Below are 27094 nucleotides of genomic sequence, written 5' to 3'. Positions count from 1 at the left end.
AAAATCCTTGTTCTAGAGGTTTATATCTAAACCATTTTAATGACATTAAGGTAAATATTAGTGGGAAGTTACCATGGAGATGGGGAAATTATTGTAACAAAACTCTAATTGAATCAGCTATTTTTAAAATATCTTCAAGGCACATTAATGGAAAACAGATGTTTGATACCTGTTCGCTGAACTTTTAAAAATAAACCAGGTGTCTTAATCTACTTTCTAGAAGTGAACAGGTGACTTCATTCCAAGGTATATCAGCAACTTTGGTATTAAATGGAGCCACGTGAAAAAAAAAAACCAATAGAAACATAAGCCTTAATAGGCATGTACCCCTGGCTATGTACCCATTCCCCCTTATATCTGGTTCTTCCAGTGTTGAGGAAGATAAGTAAATTAACACAGAAAAGCTGCACTCTGACGCGAGATTTTTCATGTAGTGTGCTATGCAAACATTTGCCTACATTTGGTGAAAATAAGTAGCCATCAGTATTTCACTTTGAGAAGCTTTGGATTTATGGTTTTTATGTGAAGTGGATTGAAAAAATGTAGTGCGCTGCATGGAGGCCAGCCCCTGTTGTCTTATAAAGGTGTCACTCCCACTGAAGTCAACAAGCAATGCTCATGCTGCTTTTCCAAGGACAGAACTTGGAAGTGTGCATATGTGAACATTTCAAACCTATGAAAGTCTGAGGCTGGCGTTCCTTAAATTGCAGTGGGAGGATCACTCTTACTTTTGAATATATCAACTCCTTAACTGGCGATGAAGGTTAGGGTTTCACATTCCAAGAAGAATATTGGGAAAAGACTTACATTTGAAAAAAAGACAATAATGACATGGTAGTGGGAAGCAGGAGGCAATAAGGAAAACATAGGACACTATGTATAAAGCTCAAATATGATGTGTTCAAATATGATTAAACTATATGCTCTTTTTTGTTTGGAACCAAAAGTGCAGCAGGCATACTCTCCTACAACTGGCTACAGAGCCCATTGACTTCAGCTGACATTGGATCAGCTTCTTAAAGCTCATAAACGCTGCATCATCTTAATTTTTTTATTACATTTACATTTTCGTTTATTTATTTATCTATTTACTGCTGGCAAGGCAGATTTTTCCTCAAGCTCTCACCAGTTCCATTTATTATTCATTTTCAGCCTAGGAATGGAAACTTGAAATATTTATCCACAGGATATTATTTTTTTAAAACACTTTCCGGAAGTGCCAGGTATGACTACAATCTCTCGGCAACATGATTATAGTCCCTGAAATCTGACTTTAAAAATAGCTTAGTAATTAAATTTTTTACTCTAAGCCCAGGCAAACAGTTAATGGGATGAAATGGTGACTTGGAGAGAATGCGTGGGCCATGTTTGCTTTCATTTCAGTCGGCTTTTATTTTAGTGCAGTTTAGTTTTTGCTCTAAGTCGAACAAAATTAATCATTTCTGGGAAATGCTAACCACAATGACAGACCTTGCTATGCTGAATGTTTTACAACGAAGCTGTTTCTAGCCATAAGCTGCCACCAGGAGCAAACAACTGACGGCCAGCAGTGTTTTTGTCAGATTCTGACAAGTGAATCAATAAAAAGACACAGCAAAGGTTCAATCAGAACAGACACCACTAATATGACTGGCCTTTTGGGACCCACGAAAGCGTGGAACTGCTTTTCCATGTTAATTTCTCTTCGCTACCCTTGGGGTTATCACCTTCTTTGGCCTCCGTTAATTAAAAACTGCCTCCTGTTAAAGTTCCTTGGCAGACATTTTCCTCATGTCAACCCATTTTGCTGGCTGCTGAGAAAGGAAACGAGAGGAATGAGAATTCTGACCCAGAGACGTGAAGCGCTGCCAAAACCCCGTCTCGTCACCTCCAATCTCCGCTCAGCGTAAGTGTGCACACTTCTTTTCTATCGCTTCAGATGCTCGGAGGAACTTGCCGAGTACGTACAAAAAGCAGGAATTTAAGGTAGCCATTCTGCATATTTTTATAAGGATCTGGATATAAAAGGAAACCTGAGTAGGGCAACACAAATAACTGATTTTTCAGGTTGGCAGCCAAATGGAAAAGCCGGGGTTTGGGGGAAATCAATTTGATCTTTGGATCAAAACGCCTTTTTTTTTTTTAGTTAAAAATAAAAGGGAAAATAATAACCCTCCGAATGTTGTTTCAAATCAAACAGCACATTCCACTTGACCCCAAACAAAACATTTCCTTGCACCAAGTGGTTGGAAGAAAAGCAGAATTAGAAGAAAAGCAGAACCCTCTCATTTCTTTTCTCAGCAGCCGGTGCTAAAGTCACAAACGCAGAAAAGGAAAAATGACCAGCAATAGTTCTTCAGGGACCGCTGACAAGAAAAGTGAGGAAAATATTTCTAAAACAACAGTAGTGTAGCCCTTGTGGATAAGAGAAGGAAAAAGGGGCTGCCTCTAACTTCTGCTGTAAGCTCCAGCCTGGGGTCTCGTAAGGCCAGGTACAACAACCAGATTTCAGGCCCACACTATCATGTTTATGCCAAGCCTTCACTTGCTTTAACCATTCCCACGTTTCCTCTCTCTTCTGTTATTTATCTCTAGTCATCTTTTCCTGAGAAATTTGCCAAGCTCTTTCAGTGGTGAGGACTGCATAAGCTCAGGTTGGTTTTCAGCCTCACTGGTGGGCTTTCTATCAGTCTGTAACACTGAGGATCCCTCTGGGCACTAGCTCTCGTGGGATTTTCTTGTTTTGTCCTGACTTGGAGTCTGGTCATGTTGAACATCTGGGCCTTCGTACGGAGCCAATATACATTCTATTTTACAACTTTGATAGAGATTTATAATTCTCTTACTTCTCCACTGCTATTAACAGGCATTTGTCTGTCCTTATTTACAGCATCTGAGAGACCGGAGAGTTGAACATAATTTGGCTTTTGGTATTGACACTGGTGCTTGGTTTCTACATGCTGCAGAGATTAAACAGACAGTTATGGTAAGAATTATTAACTCAAACATTTACTGTGGCAAAAGCTATTTAAATAGGATTTTATCTTTGATTTCAACGCATGGACAGTACCACTTATTGGTAGCTGATGAGGTGGGTTCTGTGTATGCTGATGCAAAGGCAACTAGACTGACCAAAATTCAGAGGTTATTACGTTTGGTTATTTTATACTTGCCTTTTTATCATGATGCAAAAGGCACTTTTAACTCATTATGCATGAAGTAATTTAGACAAATGAAGCACCTTCCTAAATCATTGTTCATTCTGCAGACCAAACATTTTTTTCAAATGTCTACAATATTTAGCCCTCCTCCAGTCCACCACAGCTTCTGATGCCTAAGTAAATACATTGATATTAAAAACATCTTGATATTCATCATAGTATTGATTTGACTTGTTCAAAAGTAAGTACTTAAAAAGAAACTCTACAATATTTACAAGCTCAATCAGGTAAACATTACAGATAAAATATAATGTTCTCATGGCAGTATGGATGATTTCATACCATAAATAGATTTTTTGTGCACAATTTGTTTTTCCAGCTCCTCCTTTTGAACATCTTTTTGGCCTGCCTTTAAGAATGTAATCCTAAAAAATATCCATTAGTAGGTAGAAAGGGAGACCGGTAGACTAAATTTATGAAAGGAAGATCTGGTTGAGGTCTGAGTTCTTCTTGTCTGGGCCAGTTTTTTCCCCCTTGCCCTACTCGGATAAACAATGCTTCTCTTTTAATCATTTTGGCAGAAAAAACAATTTTCTTTCCAGTACCATTGAACATTATACTATGTTTTGTCACATACAACACACCCCAGAATAAAATTCTCACCTTGTTCTAAAAGACAGAATGAAGAAATAAGGATCTTTCCGTGAAGTAAGTAACTGAGTAGCAGCAGCCAGGGATCTGAACCTGTTCACTGTTCTGTTCCCTGCGAGTCCCGGAAGATTTTACTTTCATCTTTGTCCAGTAAGTGACAGAAACTACTCTCACTTGCTTATCATGCCCACTACTATTTCCAGCAGCTGTTCTTTGGGAAAAAAGTGTATATAACATAGGCAAGATAGTGAGGCATGGGAGCTCAACCACCAGCTTGCAAGCCAAATCTGGTTCACAGTGCTGCATCCTCCAACCTGTGGGGCTCCCCACATGTCCAGAAATGTGTTAGAGGGAACAGTGGCTCCATTCCCCTACTGCCACATTTCCAGACCCATGGAGACCCCCAGGTCCCACACACTGGATCAAGCAGCTGATCCCAGGGGTCAGGGCTCGGCAAGGTCCACGGGGTCCAATCTCAGTGGCTGGGGCCCCAGGGCCCATTCCCAGTGGGAGAGGTTGATGCAGACCACAATCTCAGGATGTGAGAATGGGAGGGGGTGATACTGGAACCCCAGGGCCCCATCGCAGCAGGACGGGGTTCCAGGCCCCAAAACCTGATCCTGGATTTCCTGGCCCACAGACCTGCCCCAAGCCACTCATCTGGCCTTCAATCCCAAAAGGTTGAGCACCTCTGAAATAAAATATGTCCAGTGATAGCTGCCGCATGATCAATAATATCCGATTTAGAATACAGTCATGTAGTAGCAGGTACAATTTAATTTGACTAAATAACCTATTGAAGTGGAACTGCTGGAGTTGGGCAGGAATTTCAAGAGCCTTTATAAAACAGCTATAGCAAGTGCATGTTGCGTCAGTCAACTACTAACTGTTCCTGGAAGCAAGGCTCCAGGAGCCTGGCATTTTCAAGTTAAGATGGGAACCCCTGTTGTGTTGGAATCTCACATTAATGAAAAATGTGTTATAGGAGCCATATACAGAAGTAGAGAAGGATAAATGCTTTAAGTAGATGGCACTCCTCTTCTGTCAGTTACAGATAAAGGATGGCTTCTAGTAGAGTTGTTAAAAAATGCTTAAATAATTTAAATGAGTATTGCTATTCCATAGCAAAATGTTTATTACAAATTTGGGAGGGATGACAGGAAAAGAGGGGAAGGAGAGGAAATGCATGGTTCCTGCACTTGCTGTATTACTACTAAAGCATACAATTCTGTTTGCAATATTGCAGCTGTACAGCCCCTTTTGATTCTGTTCAAAACATAGCAAAAGTAATACAACACAATGCTATGGACAACCCATAGATAGCTTTCTATTTCATCTCTCTGCCTTCCAGTTCCTGAGGTCAGAGAAAAGTGCACAAACACTATAGAAAAAGCAGGTTGCAGATTTCGTAAGAATACACTTTCAGCAGAAAAATCTCATTCTTCTTCATCTGGGCCAGAACTAAGGATGTGCAGGGGTGCAGAGAGTAACAAATCAACCATAAAAGCCAAGCAAAGATTTTCAAAATCGTAATAAACGTTGGACTTAGTTTGAAAGACTGGCAAAAGTCAAAATCAATTTTGTACGATCCACACTGGTTCATTCACCCCTAAAATTGAAGCCTGGAGATAATGATACAGAAATAAATAAAAATAACTAAATATAACTAAATATATAAAATACTCCAAACACGTGATTTATTTTAATCATGAGAAATACATGGTGCAGATCTGAGGGCAGAACTGGAGGTCTGTAGGTGTGGGCATGCCTGTTTCTCTTTGGGTAAATGTGTGCATTTGTTAGTTAATTATGCACATTTATTTAATAGACATACATCTATGCATAATATAAAAGACGACCTCACTTTAGGGATCAAAATCCAAGATACAGTCCCAGACACCATACAGAACTTCAGAATCTAATGTAGTCAACACCACTTCCAGTTTTTTGTGGTACAACATTAACATAGCACCATGGATGAACTGGCTTCAGTGACAAGTGAAGCTGGCTACACTGCTCCAGCTTCAGGAGGTAGCCCAAAATTGGAAGCAGTTAAATCATACTCCCATGGTGCCAAGCAGCATTGTGCTGTATGCAGTGAAACAGTAGGACACTTTGCACAACAGGACTGTTCAAGACCAATTTTCCAAACTCAGGACCAAAGCCTATTTCAGAGTTTTTTTGTGAACACCGGGACACAGGTCTGACATTCAGGACAATTCCTGAAAATGCAAGACCAATGGTAACGTTATCTATGTACCAGTATATTTACTATATGCTTAATGTAACACATCTGCATGTTACTATTAACCTGCAATCCTGAATTATACAGAATCCCAGCTTTATGTCCAGTTAAAGAAATACCCAGGTTTGAAATTCCCTGTTAGGTGCCCCTTCCATAAATGAATTAGCTAGTGACATTTGAACATTGTTTTATGTTTTATAAGACATAAATATTCTCATATCCCTAGTTTCAAAGCTGCAACATTGCATCAAGAATCATGTATTATTTTAAATCCTTGTCTGTGGGCTCCTGTACATTTAAATGAATGTTCCTAACCACAGCTCACAAAAGCAGGCAATATGCATCATCTACAATCACATATCAAACCAAGTTAAATGTTTGACATTGCATTGCTCTGCAATTCATGACAAGAAAGGTAAATCATTTTGATGTTAACCAATGTAAACAAAACCTTTATGAATACCAGAAGGTAAATCAGACTACAATGTCTCCAAATATCTGGCAATAATATAAAGCAAGAGAGAGAACCATCTTTTTTCCTTAAATTTTAATATCTTAATATAGTGAAAAAGGGGATAGTGCAGGTAGCTCATCCTCTGATGACAACTCGCTTTTTTGTCTAATTTCCATTTGTTTCTTTGGCAGCTAAAACACCTTGAAATTACCTTCTCCAGCATGGAAGAATGATTTTTTTTCCTAGTGCTAGCTGTCAGAGTGATTAGAATTTTAATTAGTAAAGGCGAGAGGAGGGAGGAAAATCACTGAGAAAAGCGCATGAAAGATTCACAATTGCAGAGAAGACAAAGAGGCATCTGAAGCAGTCTCACAGCTTGATTGTTACATCAGTAATTCTAGGGCAATGCTGAATTCTATATGACTAACACCGTACTGCCCTTTAACCCTCTGACAGCACTAGGGTACTGGGGCACTAGGAAACATTTTTATCAGTTGTCACTCAGAGTAAGGCAAGGCTTTTAAAGCACTCAGACTATGAACAGCTTCATCCCAACGCCTATTTTGGCCCTTTGATCTGCTCTCAGAGACCCAGAGCTCAGAATTCAAGCTACAAAGAAAAAGACTGTCAATTATATAGACAGTCATCACCAGACTGTTACCCCACAATAAATACAGCAATTTTCCTTTTAATTTCTATGTTTGCAACAGAAAAAAGTCCCATTTGTTTTTGTTCAATAGGTAACGCTGTGTATTTCCATAGGTAATTTATTTATTAAAATGCATTCTAATGTCAGAAGAAGGGTGAATCTGTTAGATCAGTTATGTTTTTGTTTAGCATATTTCTCCTACTGAAAGTACAGAACTAGAGATTGTGGCTTTAATGTCACAGCCCAGTGTAGGAGGCAGTATGGGGTCACATTGCACCAGAAGGAATACTAGATAGACAGTTACTCAAAAAGGATGAATGTATCACAATTTACTGTGAGATAAAGGAGGACAAGAGTTCACTGCTCTTCAGTAACTGCCTGTGTGCACTCTTATCGTGCAATAAATGGAAGCTAAACTGTGGCCCTGCACTAGATCAAGTAAACATAGCAATGTGAGGCCCAGTCTTGGTGCATGGGGCCAGGTAGGGGCAGCAGAGGGTCCCAGGACCCAATTTCAGCATGCAGGTCTAGGCAGAGGGTGTGCAGGACCCTAGAGCCTGATGCCAGAATACAGGGCTGGGCAGAAGCAGTGTGGGGCCCCAGAACCCCATCCTCATGTGTGGAGGTCAGCTTGAGGACACGAGGGGTCCCAATCCAGGTATGAAGGCCTGATCCTGGCACACAGGATCTAATCTGGCCCGCAGACCTCTCTTAGTGATCTAACTTGGCCCATGGGGCCAAAAGGTTGAGTGCCACTGGTATAGCAGTGTGCCGCATCACTCTTGGATGCCAAGAGTTCCTTCTAATAGTGCTGCAGGGTGCTGTGATGGGTTAGCACTATTAGGTGGGGAAACATCTACACATGATTCATGAAATAAACCCAGAGATTTCATATAGGAATCCATAGCATCAGAACCATTCTGACCTGTTCTGGTCTTTTTGAGTTTTTTGCATAAAACAATTGCTCTATTATTTTTCCATAGTCAAAAAAACTCAAAAAGCTAAGAGCTGGCATTTTCTGAGTAGCGCCTTGATTCTAATGTGGGGTGCCTTGAGTCTAAAAAGGTTGAGGAACCACTGGTGTAGCTATGTCCTTTGAGGTCAGTCCTGAAATCATCACGTGCATGTATGATTCCATTCATTTCAATGGAACCAAGTTTTCTGGGATATCAGCACTGGGATAATAAGTATAATAGATTCAACATATTACCAACACATGCTGTTGTACAGCTCTAAACACATACACACACACACACACACCCTGCTGCTGTACATCTCTCTCTCTCTCTATATATATATATATATATATATGTGTGTGTGTGTGTATGTGTATGAATGTATGAGTGTATGAGTGTATGTGTATTTTATATAAATACACACACACACATACACACACACACATATATGTATAGAGGGACAGAGATGTACAGCAGATGTATATATATACATACATTTCTCTCTCTATATATATATAGATATGGATACAGATATAGATATATCTATACAGATAGATATACAGAAATATATAGAAAGACTGATGTAATAATATTTTGGTAGTAATAATTTAATTCAGCAATTACAAGCAGTGGAGTTGCTCAGATATTTTGACCATCTAAAGTTTTACAGAACGTTGAATTCTACTCCATGACCAGCTTTAACTATGATTCTAGCTAGAGGGAAAGGTAAGAATTACAACAGCCAGCTTCTTACAAAGGATCATTGTCCAATCTCTGGCAAATAGTCTAGCAGGGTAACAAATTGACTTGCTGACCTTTTTGTCTAGTACAATAACACATGCCACATTTGTAATTTATGGAAATCAATCCATAGAGAATTTTTAGTTTCAAGTTGTTATAGCCCAGTGCAAGATCTAAATAAAAGTGAAGAAAAGGTCTCTAGGAAATAATGGTACAATACAGATAGAACTAAAAAGTAAAGTTCAAAGCACTGATCTCTACAATACATCTCTAAATACTGGTGAGAAGCTAATAATTACAGCTAAAGTCAATTGTCAGCTGTTTTAATGTGCAGAGATGAAGACAGCTTTGAAATTTCTATCCTCCTTTCCTGGTCCTTGGAAAATCAGATGGGAAATGGAAGGTTAAATTCTAGACCTTCACAAACATTTTAGTTTTTGTTGTTGTTGTTGTTGTTAATACACTAACCAGTCTTTTTTTCCAAAAAGCCATTGTTTTCAACCTCTGAAATCAATAACATCCCTACAACATGATTATGGATAGAAAGTATTTTCTGTACCCTTTCAACTAGTATAATCATTCCAGTCCAAAAGCTCACAAGCATAATAATCATCTTCCATACAAGCCAAGTCTGAGCTGAATAAAGCACATATGCCCACCCCCAGCCTGAGTTTCATGACAGCTGAGAGCTCCCAGTGGGAAAAAAAGACACCTCTTTTCTCCCATATGTTTGGGTGGTGGCTAGCAAATACACAGAAGGAGGCAAGAGTTTCTGGGGATAGAAGTTGTGTAGAAATACTGAGGACACATGGAGCTCCTAACAGGTAATAAAACTGATAAAACCTCTCCAGGTTTAATTACAGTTTTGAAAATGCCACCTCCTGTCTACTTGGGCCTGAAGCCCTTGTGCGAAACAGCAATCCATCATCAGCAATCCCCCAATTCAAGGATGATCTCTACCATGGCTCACTGACGGGTCTTGAGGTGACTTAAGAGTCCAATCATTGAGCCACAGACATGTCTGCAGAAGTTGCAGGTTTTTCAGCAGGGGAGACTAGGCTGTAAGCTGGGATTCCTCTTGTTTCCCTTCCTCTGTTCCTTTATGCTTCAAGGGCAAGACATTTTACCTCAAAGCAGACTGTCACCTATCACTTGGTTGAGCTTATGGTGCCATTAGAGTCAGTTAGTAACCAACTAAATCTAATTAACTAAAGAACGTACAGCTTATGCCATTAGAGGTGGATCTGGCTGTATGCTATCACAAATGATCAGGCTATTCACCAGGCATTATTTTAAGGTAAAAAAAAATATGGTAGATACATAAATTGGAATGTCTCTCGCTCTCTCTCTCTCACACACATACACACACACACACACACACACACAGAGTAATTTGAATTGTGTATGAGTTTAGGAAATCACTGCATACAGCTTTGCTTCAGATGAGGTAGTCCCTGTAAATTACCAAAAATTATGGTGTGTAGGTCGACACAGTGTAGAGGTTGATCCCTGGCTTTCCGATCTGAAAGGTAAGGATTTTCATAGGCATGTGGCTTTCCGATCTGAAAGGTAAGGATTTTCATAGGCATGGTGTATAAGTGGGGGCAGGCTCAGCACTTGGCTGGCATGGCCCCATCCCCTGCGAGCGGCACTGTCGGTGCCACTTGCAGCGTACGGGGCTGCACCAGCTGAGCACTGAGCCCATCGCCATTCCTGTCCCCTGCAGGCAGTGCCAAGTCCAGTACTGCTCTAAGGGGACAGGGAAGGGGATGGGGATGGGGATGGAGACAGGGACAGGGATGGGGCTGGGCTTGGCTGGTCTCAGCATTTGGCTGGCGTGGCCCCATCCCCTCTGAGAGGTGCTGCTGGTGCTGCTCGCAGGGGATGGGGCCACACCAGATAAGCGCCAAAGCCAGCCTAGTCCAGCCCCATCCCCATCCCCTGCGAGTGGCACTGAGCTTGCAGGGGATGGGTAAACTGTGAACAGTGCTGCCAAATGCTGAGCCCAGTGCTGCTCACAGAGATGAGGCTGCACCAGCCAAGCACAGAGCCCCATCCCCTGAGAGCCCAGAGCTGATTGCAAGGGACAGGAACAGGGCTGGGCTCAGTGCATGGCTGGTACAGCCTCATCCTCTACAAGCAGTGCCAGCAGCACCACTCACAGGGGCTGAGGCCTCACCAGCCAAGCGCTGAGCCTGGTCAAGCCCAGCGCAGCCCAGCCCAGCCCCAGCCCCTGAGAACAGCACCAGGCTTGCAGAGGATGGGTCTGCTGTGTGAGATGCTGCCAAATGCTGAGCGCAGTGCTGCTCACAGGGGATGAGGCTGTGCTAGCTGAGCACCAAGCCAAGCCCCATCCCCTGTGACTAGAATCAGGCTCCACATTCAACAACACCGCTCACAGCAGAGAGGACCAGGCTCAGCACTGGGCTGGTGCAACTCCATCCCCTGCGAGCCCAGAGCTGCTCACGAGAGGTGGGGATAGGTCTTGCTCAGAGTTTGCCTGCTGCAGCCTCATCCCCTGCATTCACTGCCAGCAGGGGATGGGACCACACCAGTTGAGCACTGATCACACCCAAGCCCAGCCCCATCTCTGATTTTTGATATGGCACAGTGTATAAGTCAAGTTTGATTATTAAGACACAAAAATTGGGCTTCAAAACTTGAGTGTTATACCATGAAATACGGTATTCCTTATTTCATACTTAAAATGCACCAGTGAACTGCAATATCAACTTTGGTGATTTAACAACCACTAGAGCTAATAAGTGATCACAAACATTTTTTATAAAAATGTCCATATTCAGTGACTTAAATGAAGGCCTCCTCCAGTTCTTCACTCATCCAGTTATGTTGCAGAAATGATACCACCATAGCACCAACAACTATTAGTACAGGTAATAGTAAATTAATACAACTAATAGTAAATTATAAATAGCTACTAGAGAAGAAATAATGGCAGTAAATAGTTCAGCAGCAAGGCCTAGTGCGATTACATATCCCCAGAGCATGTTCATCAAGTAATTTAAAAAACAAAGACTAAATAAGTAGAAAAAACATCAGAAAAAGTGAACTGACAATGTGAAAAGAGGAGACATTGTTAAATATAGTGCAAAGACACATGGACCAACCAACTATTCCCAGGTCTCCAGCCACACGACATGATAGCATGCAGAAAAGGTGCTTTAAAAATGGCTCCAGAACTTCTGTCCTAAAATCTAACAGAACTCTGCTATTTGCATGGAAGAATCCATGTTGTTACTGGTTTCTATTGCCCGATTAAAGAACAGGGCTTGCAAGGATCTTGATGAAAACCCTATATTTTGCCTCACAGGCAGACAAGGAGTGAAGAGGTGGAGAATATCTACTGAAGAGATGCAGCTCAATGAATAAAAAGACCTCCTCTTAAAGCCCTCAATGCCAGTAATCCATCATCAGAACAGTCACTGAATTCATAATAAAAATACAGTTTTACAACTGTTGGCATGTAAAACATATAAATAGGCTGGAGTGCTTGCATTGTCCTCATTCAGACAGAGCGCCCCATGTAAGGCCAAAGTAAAAACTGAGTGAGGATGTCACACTTTGTCCTGGTGTTATAATGCATGTGGTATTATTATAATGTATTACTTCAACTGCAGTAGCACTTCTACAACCCCAAAAATGGAATTAGCTCCTAGTACACTTGGTACTGTATACATAAAACAATAGAAAGACAGTTCCCACTCCAGAATGCTCTACTTGTTCCAACTTTCATGGTACAATATTTTATATTCCTTTGCAAGCCCCAGCTCCTGGTGGCAAGAGATTTTTATCAGAATTTAAGCTCCCCTTTTTGTCTTTTAATAAAAATATATTTCTAGCCCCCTGGGTTGTGAAGGGAAAAATTCTGGGAAAGTTTTTCAATATAAACTGAAAGCTCAGACCCCAAAAGACATGTAAAAGAAGCCCAAATTTACTAGTTTCATATCTCAGGATTTCTAAGCCAAAATAATCATATTTTGAGGCCTTTTTCACATTTTTTGAACATTTTGGTTTAGGACAACTGACCTCATAGTTTTGAATTTACACAATAACCAATAGGTGGATAAACAGACAACACTGAGGGTGAGGATAAGGAAAAACAGAATGTTACACAGTGTCTCTATATAAATATTTCATGAAAATAGTCATAAATATTTTCTCAGATATATGTCTGAGAAAAAACAATTTCTTTCAAAATGAGAAATTCTGCTGTTTTTCCAATGAGGCCTCTATGGGTTTTCCTTGATTTCACCTATATAAAAGGGTTTTTTTTCCAACTCCAGTTTCTGTATTCCCTCCATTCACATAAATCCCTAATCCTTCCTTTCTCTGCAGTGACTCATTTCAACATGGTGGGAAAGAGCACTGATGTCAGTACATAGAGCAAGGCTCTTAAAAGCTAACTGAAAACACAAAGATTGCTTAAAAAGAAAATTACTCATGTCTCAGACTTATACCTCCCTGCACACACATAAGCAGCATGAACTAGCTCAAGTTGAGATCATGAGTTTTGCAACCCACTCTGTTGAAACAATCTTTACACAGCCTGTCAGAAAGATTGGAGACAGATGTTCTATGTTTTGCACACTAATCTTCAAATAAGTACCACAAGTTTTATGAGTGTTTCACAGTGGGAAAGAAAATGGCCTAGCCAACCAAACTGAGCAATATGATTTTGGCTCTGAAGCTAGAAGGAGATTGCCCATTTCTCCCATCAGTTGAAAAATCTTGTCTGAAGATCCTCTGTCAGATAGTTCTCTTTGCTGCACTTTCTCCCCTGCTGTTTCTGTCTCACATGAGATTGCCTGCAAATACAGAGCCTGAGGGATACATATAGCTATATATATATACACATATATATATATATACACACACACACACACACACACACACACACATACATATACACACACACACACACACACACACACACACACTCAGTTTCCTAATGCAAACATAGCACAAGTGCCATTTGTAGGTTACACACACAACAGCTGTCATACAAGATGTGTAGGAACAGTCCCCAATAGCATTCAAATCATGTTCTTGCAGTTTTCACGTGTCAGGCATTTTTCACTCTGTAGCTTGAAAAAGAAATATTCTCATGTTATTATTTTGTAAGTTGAATGGCTATGTAAATTTTGCTGCATGAAGGGATTCAGTGTTTCTGTCCTTCTATCATGGCAGACAAATTCTTGGCCTAGGATGCACTGGAAAAATATAAGATACTACTCTGTGGGCCAAATATTGAATGCCTTACTCAGAGAAAATGTCCAGTCAATAAACATTCACAACTGTTCACAGAGTTTAGGCCAGAAGGGACCTTTAGATCATCTGTTCTGGCTTCCTGTATACCACTAACCCTTAAATTTCACCCAATTACCTCTGGACTGAAACCAATAAAGCTTGTTTGGGTAAAGAAGAATTTGTCTTTATATCTTCTTGAAATATGCAATCTTTAACCTGTCTGAAGATGGTATGTCTGAAGATAGATGAAGAATCAACTACGTCCCTTGAGAGTTTGTTCCAATGGTTAATCACCATCTCTGTTAAAAAAAAAAAAAATCTCTGCCTTATTTCTAAATTGAATTACTCTGGCTTTGGCTTCCAGCCATTCTTGCTATTCCTTTCCTTGCTAAATTAAAGAGCCCATTAGTATCCAGTATTTTCTTCCTGCTAAGGTGCTTCTATCTTGTAATCAAGGCACCTGTAAATCTTTCTTTTGATATACTGGACAGATTGAGCTCTTAAAGTTTGTCAACACAGGATTTTTTTTTCCTGTTATCAAGTAATTTTTGTTGCTCTTTTCTAAATCCTCTCCAGCTTCTTAACATCCTTTTCAAATGCGGACACCAGAACTGTAGTAGTATCACCAGTGCCACATACAAAAGTAAAATCACTTCACTCCTCCCCCCTGTTAATGCACAAAAAGATGTATTAACCCCCTTTTCAGCAGAGCATCACACTAATCTTATGTTCCATTATTTGTCCATTATGATCCCTAGATTCGTCTTCAGAGTTACTGCATTCAAAGATACAGATCCCCATTTTTCATCACTGGAAATATTAAAGAACAGAATAGACAAAAGTTTGGCTGAAATGATTCTACCTTGACCAGAAGGTTTTAGTAGATAAACTTTTGACCTTCAGCCCTATCTATATCTAATTCTTTAGCTATAGTCTCCATTTATATTGCATATGTAATTTTGCATTTGATTGTATTAAAACCCATTTTGCTCACATGGACCAGTGATTCTCGACCATGGTGCCATGGTACTCTGACAGCGTGAAATCTTTTTATGGGTGCTGCAGGACGCTGCTCAGTGTAATTATTGTTAGGTGTGCAAACACCTATAAACGATTTATAAGATAAATCCAGAGATTTCAAAGGAATTTATTCAAATAGGAAACATTCTGCCCTACTGCGGTCTTTCCCGGTTCTTTGCCAGAGAAGAATTGCTCTATTATTTTTCTGCAGTCAAAAAATGACTAAAAGCTTAGAGCTGGCATTTTTGGAGGGGCACCCTGCCTTGCGTCTAAAAAGGTTGAGAACCACGAATGTGGACCCAGTCTGATAGGTGATCCAGATCATTCTTCAGGGCTGCCCTTTCTGAAACATTATTTGCTATTTTTCCATTCTTTGTTATGTTCAGAAATTGTATGAATGATCTGTATTTAATTCTAGATCATTGATGAAAATTTTGGACAACATCATCTTTATGCCAATTACCACAGAGGCAAACTAAAATACACCCAATACCATGATGATTGTCCCCAAGAAGACTACTTTTTGAGTTGTGGCTGTTGGCCAGTTTTTAATCTATTTAATGTGCACTTTATTTTTTTTTATATAGAATTTCCTGTACAGGTGATATTTTACATTCTGTACTCTATTTACCACTATTTATATAGTCTGTTTCTTCAAAAATATTTTTTCTCACATGCCCATAGCTGTAACACCCTCTCACCAGAATTGGCCCATCCTTATCACTTATTTTCTCATTCCATACTTGATCCTAGTCCCATCAAGAAGTACACAGTTTTCTTCAGTTTCAAGTTGTTTTTCAAGTTAGAGCTAATTCATTTGCTGTTCATGTTGACGTCCCCATCATATTGTTTCCTGACAATACAGAGGAGTTGGTAAACTGTCCCACATAAGAGCAGCATTATGATACAACTGTACTTCTGAGATGGATGAAGATGCAGTTAGGCTTAGGGACAGATGAACTGAAAGCAAAGTGCTTCCTGAAGATGCTGAAGGAAGGCAAGAGAGAGGGAATAAAGGGAAATTCCTTCCAATCTCTTTTCAAGACCCATTTCTGCCACGACTGCTATACAAAATTGACCAACTAAGACACCCATTCTGAAAGAGAGATGTAGAACATTTGTATTTATATCTCTCTAAAACACCAAAAGAAAAAATCAAAAAATTCAAGAAAGAGAGAGTTTTCAAAACCAAGTATCATTTGCTTGGTGCCTTTTGAATGATGAATTATGGACTCCTGATCAGAGCTTCAAGTGTGCCTGTGGTTTTCTTGGGGTTGGGAGGACACATGAAGGTTGGCTGGAAGGAAAGAGTAGAGGATTAAAAAATGAAGAGAACTGCCTTAGGAGACATATAGAATATCAAGTCAAATGCACAATTCCCAATGGCATAGATGGCCTAACACATTAGAGAATGATGCAGTGTTACTCCTAACAAGTGTTACAGTTTTGACAGCTGCAGTTGGACTACAGAAATATCTCCTCTGAGCAAGGGCATTCATTTAATATTAGGACACGTCTAAGGAAGGTGAGGACAGGCAGGAGGTGGAAGGATAATGAAATGCAAAGATGATCATCTGTCTGTACAGAAAATGCTGCTTGACTGCTGAAGACGATACTGATATTTCCTTTTAGAAACACACAGGCAGGTCTGCTGGACTGAAGCCCAGGATCCTCTCTCTTAAACACCAGAGTTACCCTTCATTCACTCAATGCCTCATTATGAAAGGGAAGGATGGTTTGGATTTAGATGTCCATACATTAGGTCCTCAAAGAGAGAAATAGATATTCATGGAACTGAAATACTTGTTTCCCAGGTTCTTGGGAATGTTTTCAGAGCAACAATTTGAAATCAAACTTCCCATGTCATCAAACTTATCTTGGGGTACAAATAACATTCTGCTTCCTTGTGTAGCAAGCTGTTTGCTGCATTGACTATTTTTATGAGGACAGGTAGCTGATCTACAACCTCATCTGAAAACTAGAGGACCAGTGGACTGCTTTTCATCAACACCCTGCCCCAACCCTTTCACTTATTTAAGTTGGGTAGTCCTACCAGGAGCAAACAAAAATGTGTTAGCACAGTTCTCAGGGTCATTGGAACATATGACTACCTTCCTGCAGTGTCAGGGTATATTTCCCAGAGAAATCACAGTAGTGATGGTGTTTGTCCGATATAACCAAGAAAAGCGACCTGGGTGCTGAATCTACTCAGTATATTGAAGGTGACATTTAAAATGTTTTGTTTCCTTTGGCTGCTGTGGAAGAAATGAGGATTAAAGTTATTCATTGTCCTGGAGTTAAAGCGTAAAAACACACAAAACTTTATTTTAAAAGATGCACCAAAATCTGCAGTCTATGGAATCACCATTTCTACATCAGATAGTAAGTACTTTGTGTTTACTTGTTGCTGTACTTTGCCTTCATTCCCCTTTCAAGGAGAAAAAAAGCCCTGAAAAGAAATTATGAAGTAAAAAAAATGAGTTTTTGCTTTCATAATGGTTCTTGTTTAAGATCTAAATCATTTCAAAGGTTGTACACTAAGCTATAGTTAAGTCTTGATGTTTATAACATCCAAAAAAGGAAAAAGGTCATGGCTCTAACATTGGAAGAACACAAATGTTGTTATTCCCTTGAAGGTCCAACTTTGCAAAAGTTCATAGTGCAGTTTTGCTCAGCTGGAAGTGAAAAAGTGGATACCTATGAAACAGGCTAAAAGTCCTAAAAGTCCCAATTGTGGATACAACGTATCTTGAGAAATGTACAGCCATTGCATCAGCAAACAACTTTATTTTAATAGTTGTTCTAGAGAGGAAAGATATTAAGTAGATTAGCTGTTCTAAAATTTTAACCATTTGAACAAAGTTCTGCTTTCCATTCCAATATGAAATGCCCACCACATCACCAATTTAAAAGCGCAAATCAGTGTTCAAGCCATGCCATAATGAAGCATAATGGGATATCTGGGCTTACACAAATTGTACTGACATCATCTTTTGATATGTAACTATTTTAAGAGTAGGGTGTGAAATTGCAATAATAAATACCTGACAAAATGTAGAAATAGCATCTATTTTACAACACGGAATAAGAAGTTTAAACATGATGTTTGCAGTTTCCTGGGACACCACAAAGCACAAACACAAAATATTTTGCCTTTTTTTTGCATATGCAAAAGACCAAAATTACAAATGAGAAATGGTTCAATTAATCAGGGTTACCATATTTCTAGGTTCAAAAAGAGGACACTTGAGGTATGGGGGGGGGGGGGTGTAATACGATTAGAGGAGCAGTGATATGCCCATGCCCTGCCCTGCCCCTCACTCCCAAGCCACAACCCCCTCTCCCCCAGCCCTGCTGCTGCCCATCAATCCCAACCCACAGTACCCTGCCCCACAAACCATGCTGGTGCTTCTTACTCCCAACCCATAGCTCCCCATCCCTGCTGATACACTTCACTCCCAACCTGCAGCCCCCGGCCCTGCCTGTGCCCTGTACTCCCAACCCACAGTCCCCCATCCCGCTGGTGCCCCTCACTCCCAAGCTATAGCCCTCCCTCCAGCCCTGTTAGTGCTCCACACTCCCAACCCACAGCCCCCTGGCCCGCCCCCAGCCCTGCTGTCCACACAGCAGCTTGCTGCCCCTGAAAAATGCCCCCACCCCCTCCCCTGCTGGAGTGGCTGGTACATCCCCCACTACCTGCCCTCTGCTGCAGCCCGGGCACTGACAAGTGCCTGCCACACACACACACTCCCCAAGCCCTGGCCTTACCTACCTGCAGCTGCCAGGACTTGTGAGCAGATGCCCTCACTCCCCCAGCCCTAAGCAGCTTGTTGCTGGGGTAAGCCAGGAAGTGCCAGGAAAGCAGAGACATAGTAAAATCCTGGACATTTACTGATATTTTAAAAAACTGCCCGGACAGAGATGGGAGGACTCAAAAAGAGGACATGTCCAGGAAAACCCAGATGTATAATAAGCCTAAGTTAACAGAACAGCTTAGCAATGCTTTACTTGAACCACATCAGTTAGCCATTGCTGGTTCTTCTGAGTAAGGGTTAACTAGCTATAGCTGCCTCCTTTGAGCTGAACTTGATGTTACCATATTAACTTTCTTTCTATGTAGTCCAACTCCAAAAGGGGCAATTGGGTGTCTTTATAACAGATTCATTTGTGAACATGTAATTTTCCCAATCTTTGTGGCTGTAGCTGTAGCTGTAGCTTACATGCTAAAGAAGCAGGCAATGCAGTAATGGCAAGAAAAGTAACCAGCAGGTAGAAGGTATAAGATAGAAGAAGCCACTGCTATTGGTCACTATTGCAAACATAATCATGCCCTTTACCACCCCCACCTTTGCCCCCAGCATCTCTCTCACACCCACATACTAAAGTGTAAATTGCATTTATCTCACACTTCTGAATCTTTGGCACAGGATGACCAACATCAGCGAGAAATGAAAAAAATAAAGTCAACAAAAAGCTGCCTAACTGCATCCTTAGGACAATGGAGTGTGAACAGGTGTGATGATGTGTTAAACAGCGTGTGGTAAAAATGCCTATGCTTCCTAATGAGATGACAGTTGCTTGTTATGCAAACTGTTCTAGTAAAATCATCTTTGCCTGGCACCTATGCCCTTGGGCACACGTCCAATCAGCTTGAGAGTCAGCCAAAATGATATTCATCAGTATAGACAATTATCTGAGACCTGTATGCATAAAATTCCCAAATACTGCCTACAGTTAAGGTAAATGCTGTTCTTCAAAATAAGCTTCCCAGGCAAAAAAAACAGGGTCATTTTGAATTACAGGCAGTATTGGTGGGGGATATAGACAGTAATTCAAATTGAATCTCCACCCCATGGATTTTTATAGTTTGAAATAATGCTGATCTTTTCTAATGAGCTGAGTGCTAAGAATGTATGAAATCTTACTGAGTTCAAAGGAAAAAAAGACAGAGACCATACTGTGGTTTGTGTCCATCATTTTTCTTCAAGAATTCAATCTCATTTGGAATAGTGACAGTGACCAATCACACAAAAATTATTCATTAGTTTTGCTTGCCAAACAAAGTAGTGCCTACTGCTTGTTAAAGAAATGAAAACTAATTTGAAATCTACTTATCTAGTTTGATAATACTTTTTCTTTTATACATATCAACAACTGAAACCATTCAGTTCAATGAAGGAAGACAATACATTCACCTTTAGAGAACCAGAGTGCAAACTAAGGATTGATGGAGTGATTTGGCATTTGATCAGCTCACTTAAGCCACTATGGAATGTTAGTTAATTGGCTGTTTCAAAGCAATGCAAAGACAGTTTCATGGTTTAAAGCATCTATTGCCATCATTATCACTGCAGCACATTTAAAGCCTCTTACATTGTTTCTACACCCTCTTATTGTGAATCATTGTACAGCAGGCGGATTGTACTGCAATACATGACAGAAATGAGAATCGTTCTTAGGCTCATTTTCCATTTTTTTTTTCACCTATCACTATTTTTTACTTTTTCAATAATAATAATAATAATAAATTATTTGGATGAATGTATATGTGTGAAAACTGGAAATTTCCAAGAAAAAGTATCCAAGTTCCAAGTATCACACCTTAGAATATGCAGGGCAAAATTAAACACACGCATTCAATAACAATGTGCATGCACCCTGGAAACTTGTCTGCACATCATGGAAGCAAGACAATTTATATTCAATACCAGTGGCAATTATATGCACAAATATCACATCCATTGAATTAAAGATGGACCCTCTTATCTTTTAGCCAACAGGCAGATTATTCATGGCGTATTTTGAAAGGAAGTGCAACTATCATATTCATTACAAAAGTAACTAGACAAGTCTACATACAGTAAAAAAAAGACATTTTCTCCTGCACAATTTCAGAAAGACTGCAGCTTTCCTAAGAACTGTTTTATGTCTTCACCATACATTTACCACCAATATTAATAAGTTGAGGTAACTCAAAATTTCAAATACATTTAATTACTCAAATAGTGCAGTGATTTCATTTTAACTATGCTAATCCCTGTGTTGGAATCATCAAATTTGTTCAGCATTGCATCAGCACTTTCTGTGGCAACTCTGTTTTCTAAACCAGAAGGATGACAAGCATATTCTCATTTCATTGAACAGGGATTATTTACTGTATACATGTGACTAGTGTTAGTTTTAGAGGCAGTGAAGCATTTAAACGGCATGCACACACTGAGAAGAAAATATAATCCTATCTTTCTGAACTTAAGTTGACCTATATGTGTGTGCTGACACAACATAATTATGATGAACAACATCATTATAGCATAAGGAAAGCTTCCTGTGGCTGTGCTGTTTTAGCAAATATCTGTACAATATCAATTGGGAAAATGCCCTGCCTCAACTAAAAATTAATGTTGTAATAATCTGTCATTAGGATCAATAAGTGTTTTATTATTCATAATGCATGTAGTGCTAAGATGAACCCATTGTGCAATAAATTTAGTGGTTTGTCACTTAATACAATATGATTTTACAATATTGCTAATGTGCACAAAGCATTCAAATATAGAATATTGGCACATCTAAGATTTATGACAAATATAAGGTAAAGATGAATCTAAGCTAAGCCTTCATGTTGCTTGACTGAGGTCAGAAAAATCAATATTGTTCATAATGTATCTGTGACACAGAAGCTTAAATGAAAAACCTTCGTGAGAGGCACTTCTTTATTTTTGAAGACAGGGTCTGAAAAAGAACAGAAAGGAAAGGAAGGTATTTTAAATTTGTTAAATGAAATGGGAGATTTGCAAGAAAGAAGATAAACAAAAATTTTGGTGGTTTCACCTCCAATGTATTTCTGTATTTTCTCTTACTCCTTCAAGAGACTTAATAGTAAAGTCATTTCAGGCCTCCCACCAACCATTAGTATACTTCCAAATGTCAGCCAAGAGGGAAACTGAATAAAATTCAATTCTCTTGTCACCCCTAAAACATCCATTCCATGAGGTATGTTCAGGTCCTCTGTGACCAGAACCATCAGGGGAAGCTTCTAGGGGAGACCTGACATTAGTGACTGTGGTCTCCATTAGAGAAATACTGTTTCCACTGAAGTAAATAGGACTCCTTCCATTAATTTCATTCTGTGACTTACTGCAAGCCTTCCTTGTTCCAAGGGGGTAAAAAAATAGTTTGAAGTATCTAGAAGGTATGTATCATCTGTCTTTAGAAGTAGATATATGTTCTGTTAGGAAATGTATTTAATAGATTACATACAGAATATCTTTGAAATTATCATGAATTATTTTGGAATTACATATTTCACCTTAGATTTTAAAACTCTCCCCTTCCCTCCAGTTCTTAGCAGAGGCATAAACATGGCAGGTAATAAATTTAAAGTTCTAACAGAGGCCTCATTTAGACCTTATATGTAAGATTATTTCTTCTGTAATTCCCTGTGCCTCTTCCACCTCCAGATGCAATCAATACAAATGATCTTATTATTAAAACAAACATGTTAATTACTACACCTAGTCTGATCATTTCCTTTGGAACCATTTTCAACGGAAAGTTCAGTTTCTGGAAAACTGAAATGTTTGACTATGAAAACAAAAATTTAAATTAAATATTTAATGGCAGGTCCAGTTAAATTGAATTTGACTTTTATTTGTTGGGACACACCTGAAACATTAAATTGTATTTCCCTAGAATCGGGGTTCTCAATCCCTGGGCCACGGCCCGCTGCCAGACTGCAGCTGGTTGGCTACCAGACCACAGCACAGTCGGCTGCCAGACCAGAAGTGGCCATGGACCAGCAAACTGCGGCCCCCCCGAGCCCAGGCATGGGGGTATCCTTACCTGTCTCCTGGCCAGAAATTCTAGCCATGGTCAGCTATGACTGCTGGGCCATGTTTGGCAGGCCATGGCCACTTCTGGGCTGCGACATAAAAACTTTGGGAACCCCTGTCCTAGAGCATAATGCATCATGAGAATATCATCTGGCCACTTTCTCTCCTGTGACCAAGTTCTTCAGAGGACTACACTTCCCAGAAGAGAACAAGCTGATTTCCTTCTGACTAATCTATGTGGTACATCAAAAAATCACATAACTTTGGATGCAGTATGGATAATAGTCTGATAAAGAAACCTGGCCAATGGATGAAGACTGGGGCTAGAAATAAAGCATCCTGGGTAATTTCAGTAAACCAAAATGTGTAAACTTCTTTTCATTTTAGAAATTTTAAAATATTTCATTTTGATGAAAACCCCTTAAACAAAATAATATGTCACTTCAGATTAAAATGATTTCCACTTACACTTTAGTACATTTCCTCTTATTTTGAGATGCAAGCACATATTGATATGTCAGAAGTTCCCATGGCATGGCAATTCCTTATTTCATTTAGTTGTACAAATTTACCAAATTTTCTGATATATAACACCCCCACACAAACATCCCAAATATGATATGCACCTTGTTTTTGAAAAATCCTTGAAAATACTAGTAAGTAGCAGCAAGTAATTGAATAGCAGCTACTAGGGAGGCCAATACATTCATTGTGCTGCTCCCTATGGAGCATGTGCAGCCTTATTTTCACTTTCCCCCAGGCAATCTTAAGTAACACAAACTTATTACCATATTTTCTCAATTATAGTGTACACCCCAATTTCCAGCAGCTGATTTTTGAGGGAAAAACGTTTAAGTTGTATGCAAGAAAATACAGTAACTCAACCTTACATGGAAGTTAAATGACAGTACAGTAGAATTTTTGGGGGGTGGGGATATATGTATTGATTGTAGCCCTCCAATCTGTATAAAACACAACAAAGTAGGTAGCCATCATACAGAATTATGAAACATAATGAAAGTCTTCATTGTGACCAGGAGTCGCCAGGAATACTGAGATTTATTAAAGGAATCCTTAACTTAAAATTATTTTACTTTTGTAGGTTTATACCTTATTCTTATCAGATAATTTCTCCATGCCACCAATTCCAGCTCACCACTCTGCTTCCACTTTTTGTATTTAAATCCTTCCCAAAGACACAGTTATCTTGTAATGCACAAAAGAGCCTTCAAGAAGAACAAACAAAGAAATGTATCGACCCCTTGAAACATTTAAAGGCATATGGAAAACTTTGTAGTCTTCTTATGCCCTTACTCTCCTTTCTCCTTCCAATCCCCTTTATTTTTAGTTTTTATGGTTGTTTCTATTTAAGATGTAACCTCTTCAGGGCATAGATCAATCATTTTATTAGTCTGTAATAGAGTCAAGTTGGATGCCATACAATTTTTATTAATAACATAGCTCATTTTGCTTAATTAAAACAAAGGGTAAATTAAGTAGGTAAGAATTTTTCATGTTATTTGTAGGGGGTTCTTTTACCCCTTCTGGTAAATGCATTTAAATAAGTCACGATGAAATTCAGAGACATGGAGAGGTCTCAGATCCATTTATTGAAAATCTATTTTTCATGCGTGCAGTGTATTCCCCTGACTAGTAATTATAATTTAGGAAGTTCAAGTAGAACCCAGTATATCATTCCTTCTGCCAAAAGCACTCTGGTAAATCTTTGTTCTTTTGACCTGAAACCCTGATTCAATCCTTGGAAGTCAACTGTAGTCTTTTCAGTTAAGAAGCATACTGTAAAGCTCTCATCTGCTTTTATACAGTACTGTATGTCTGTCTTGGGTTTTTGATATAAATATATTTTGTTACATATCTTGGCTTTGCTTGATGTTGAGTATACCATACTATGTAGCTCTATACTTATAGTACAAGAGGTAAGGCCATGCAGCAAAATCATATAAAAATGAATCTGACAGAATCTTTCTCTAAAAAGGAATTTTGCCTTGTACAAAAGTTTGTTACAGGATAATCATTTGGCTTATAAGGCAACAGATTTTAAGTTGATAAGAAAACATTTTCCTGGTCTTTCTTCTTTGCACACTTGCAAGTACACCAGACCAGGCTCCTACTGTGTCTTCTACCCTTCATTTGTGTTATATTATAACTGGCAACAAAATAATAGAAAACTAATGTTCATAAAGCAAGAAATTAATATTTCTATGTGCAACAAGGAGGCATCAGTGTAATGTGGTTGATGTTTTGAGAAACATCTGTACTGTATGTATTGTTATAATCTGGTTCAAATGTCAGTTCGTAGAGGGACATTACTAACTTTTCAATGGATACACAATAAAAACTGATACTATGACCTTGGATCCATCCAAAGATAGAAAACACAACACTAAAATGGCTAGATGTCAACAGACATTGAAAGAACATATGTAACAACTCAAAACGTTAAAAACATAGGAAATGCAAGAAATTGAGGATGTCTGAGAAATTATATTCTGGTCTCCTTAGGTTCATATATACTGATTAGAGGTGGATGGAACTTTTCAGATGAATAATTTGGTGACAGAGTTTCTGGTGCAGAGTTGTGTCACTTTCTGCACATAATTTGAATCAAAAGACCAAAAAAAATTGAAAAAGGCAAAACATTTCATTTGGACTGTGTAAATAAAACACATTTTTCTGCTTTGAAAAGATGTTTTATTTAGAAATGTATCTAGATTGAAGGATTATAAAAAGAGTTTAAAAATCTGAATGAAAAATAAATGTTTCAATTTGGGTTGCTCTCAGTATCATAGATTAAAAGATCATACCCTATGTTTTTTCCAGAACCATTGCCTTATTCCATGCAGAGGATAGACCTACTTTGAGGAGAAACGAGGGCTGTGTTGTGAAAGTAGTTCCTGTCTGGAAGACCCCTGCCTCTTTAGTTGCACAAGCTGAAAAGTGCACAGTGAACAAAACAGACTATTGCAGGAGCAGATATGGTTTTCATGGTTAAGACAAATGAATGCTGCCCTAGAGAATTGGTTTGCATTCATGCCTTTACCCGTAGACTTCTGAGGTGATGCTAAGCAAACTACTTAATCTAAACTTTCTGCAGGCAGTCAGTAATTATGTGCTCCGTGTTTTCTGCCTGACTGCCTGCCTTGTGACCCTAGAATCTGATTTGCAGGAGTGCTGAGAACTCATGGCTGTGGCTGAAGTCAATGGCAACTGTGCTTTGAACACACGGACAGCTATATAATGCTAAGCGTTCTGGAAAAATCAGGAGGGATTGGGCCCACAAATTAGTAGATATTCCTGATCATATTTGCTCTGTGCCTCGGATTCCCTCTCCGTAGGATTAAAATACCCCCAGTCCTCTTACAGGGATGTTGTGACTATAAATTTATTAATGTCTGTGAAGCATTCAGATACTTTAGTGACGAGTGCCATACAAAAGCCCAGGAGAAAACTGACAATTCTGTCTTTGGAGAGGAATTTGAATAGTGTGCATTAAAGACAGCCCAAGGCCTGATTGAACAAGGAGAAAATGAAGTATTGAATAGTTGTGTATTAAGTGAGGATGGCCTGTGATTGTAGGAGGCAACATTCCTAGGTTAAAAAAATACTATATGATGACGTAATTAAAATGATATCTTTGTGAATACACCCAACATAATTAAAGATGTACAGGCAACCTTAATTCTGGCAAATCCTAGCTTTTGTGTGCTCCTCTTTGCTGACTTCGTAACATTCTTTTGAAAGCAGCATTTTTGTTGGTGGTCATACATCCCCCTCCTCATATGTGCATATGTAGTTCTTATCCCTAATAATATGTTGTGACAGGCAGTTATTCTGCGATTTATTTTCTTAATTACACAAGAATTTCAACATCCAGGAATGAAAACTGCCATGGAAATGGGGTACCCGAGGAATGTACTTTTATGAGTCGGGTTACATGTTGGTAGAGGAAACACCAACAGTGGTGATTCATTCAAGATACATGTAAGAAGCACTAGAACTCCTTTATTTCCAGATAACTGAAACAATATGGCTATCTGCTTAAACCAAAGCCACATGCAAGACTGGATTTGGAGTTAGCAGGAAAGCAGGGGATGGGGGAGGAGGCGGCTCATTCTGA

The 27094-nt window shown here is 39.3% G+C and overlaps 1 long non-coding RNA gene across 1 annotated transcript; it reads left to right on the top strand.

The window, feature by feature from the left end:
• Positions 1 to 1531: 1531 nt before the first annotated feature.
• LOC109323746 lies at positions 1532 to 26666 on the top strand. Its single transcript, XR_002104738.1, has 4 exons — positions 1532 to 1885; positions 2575 to 2633; positions 2870 to 2965; positions 25798 to 26666. It is a non-coding gene; the product is annotated as an uncharacterized LOC109323746 (long non-coding RNA).
• Positions 26667 to 27094: the final 428 nt, after the last annotated feature.

The sequence above is a fragment of the Crocodylus porosus genome, unplaced genomic scaffold, assembly GCF_001723895.1.
Source record: "Crocodylus porosus isolate Cpor-Errol unplaced genomic scaffold, CroPor_comp1, whole genome shotgun sequence".
Lineage (NCBI taxonomy): Eukaryota > Metazoa > Chordata > Crocodylia > Crocodylidae > Crocodylus > Crocodylus porosus.
This window is presented reverse-complemented; position numbering and strand designations above follow the sequence as displayed.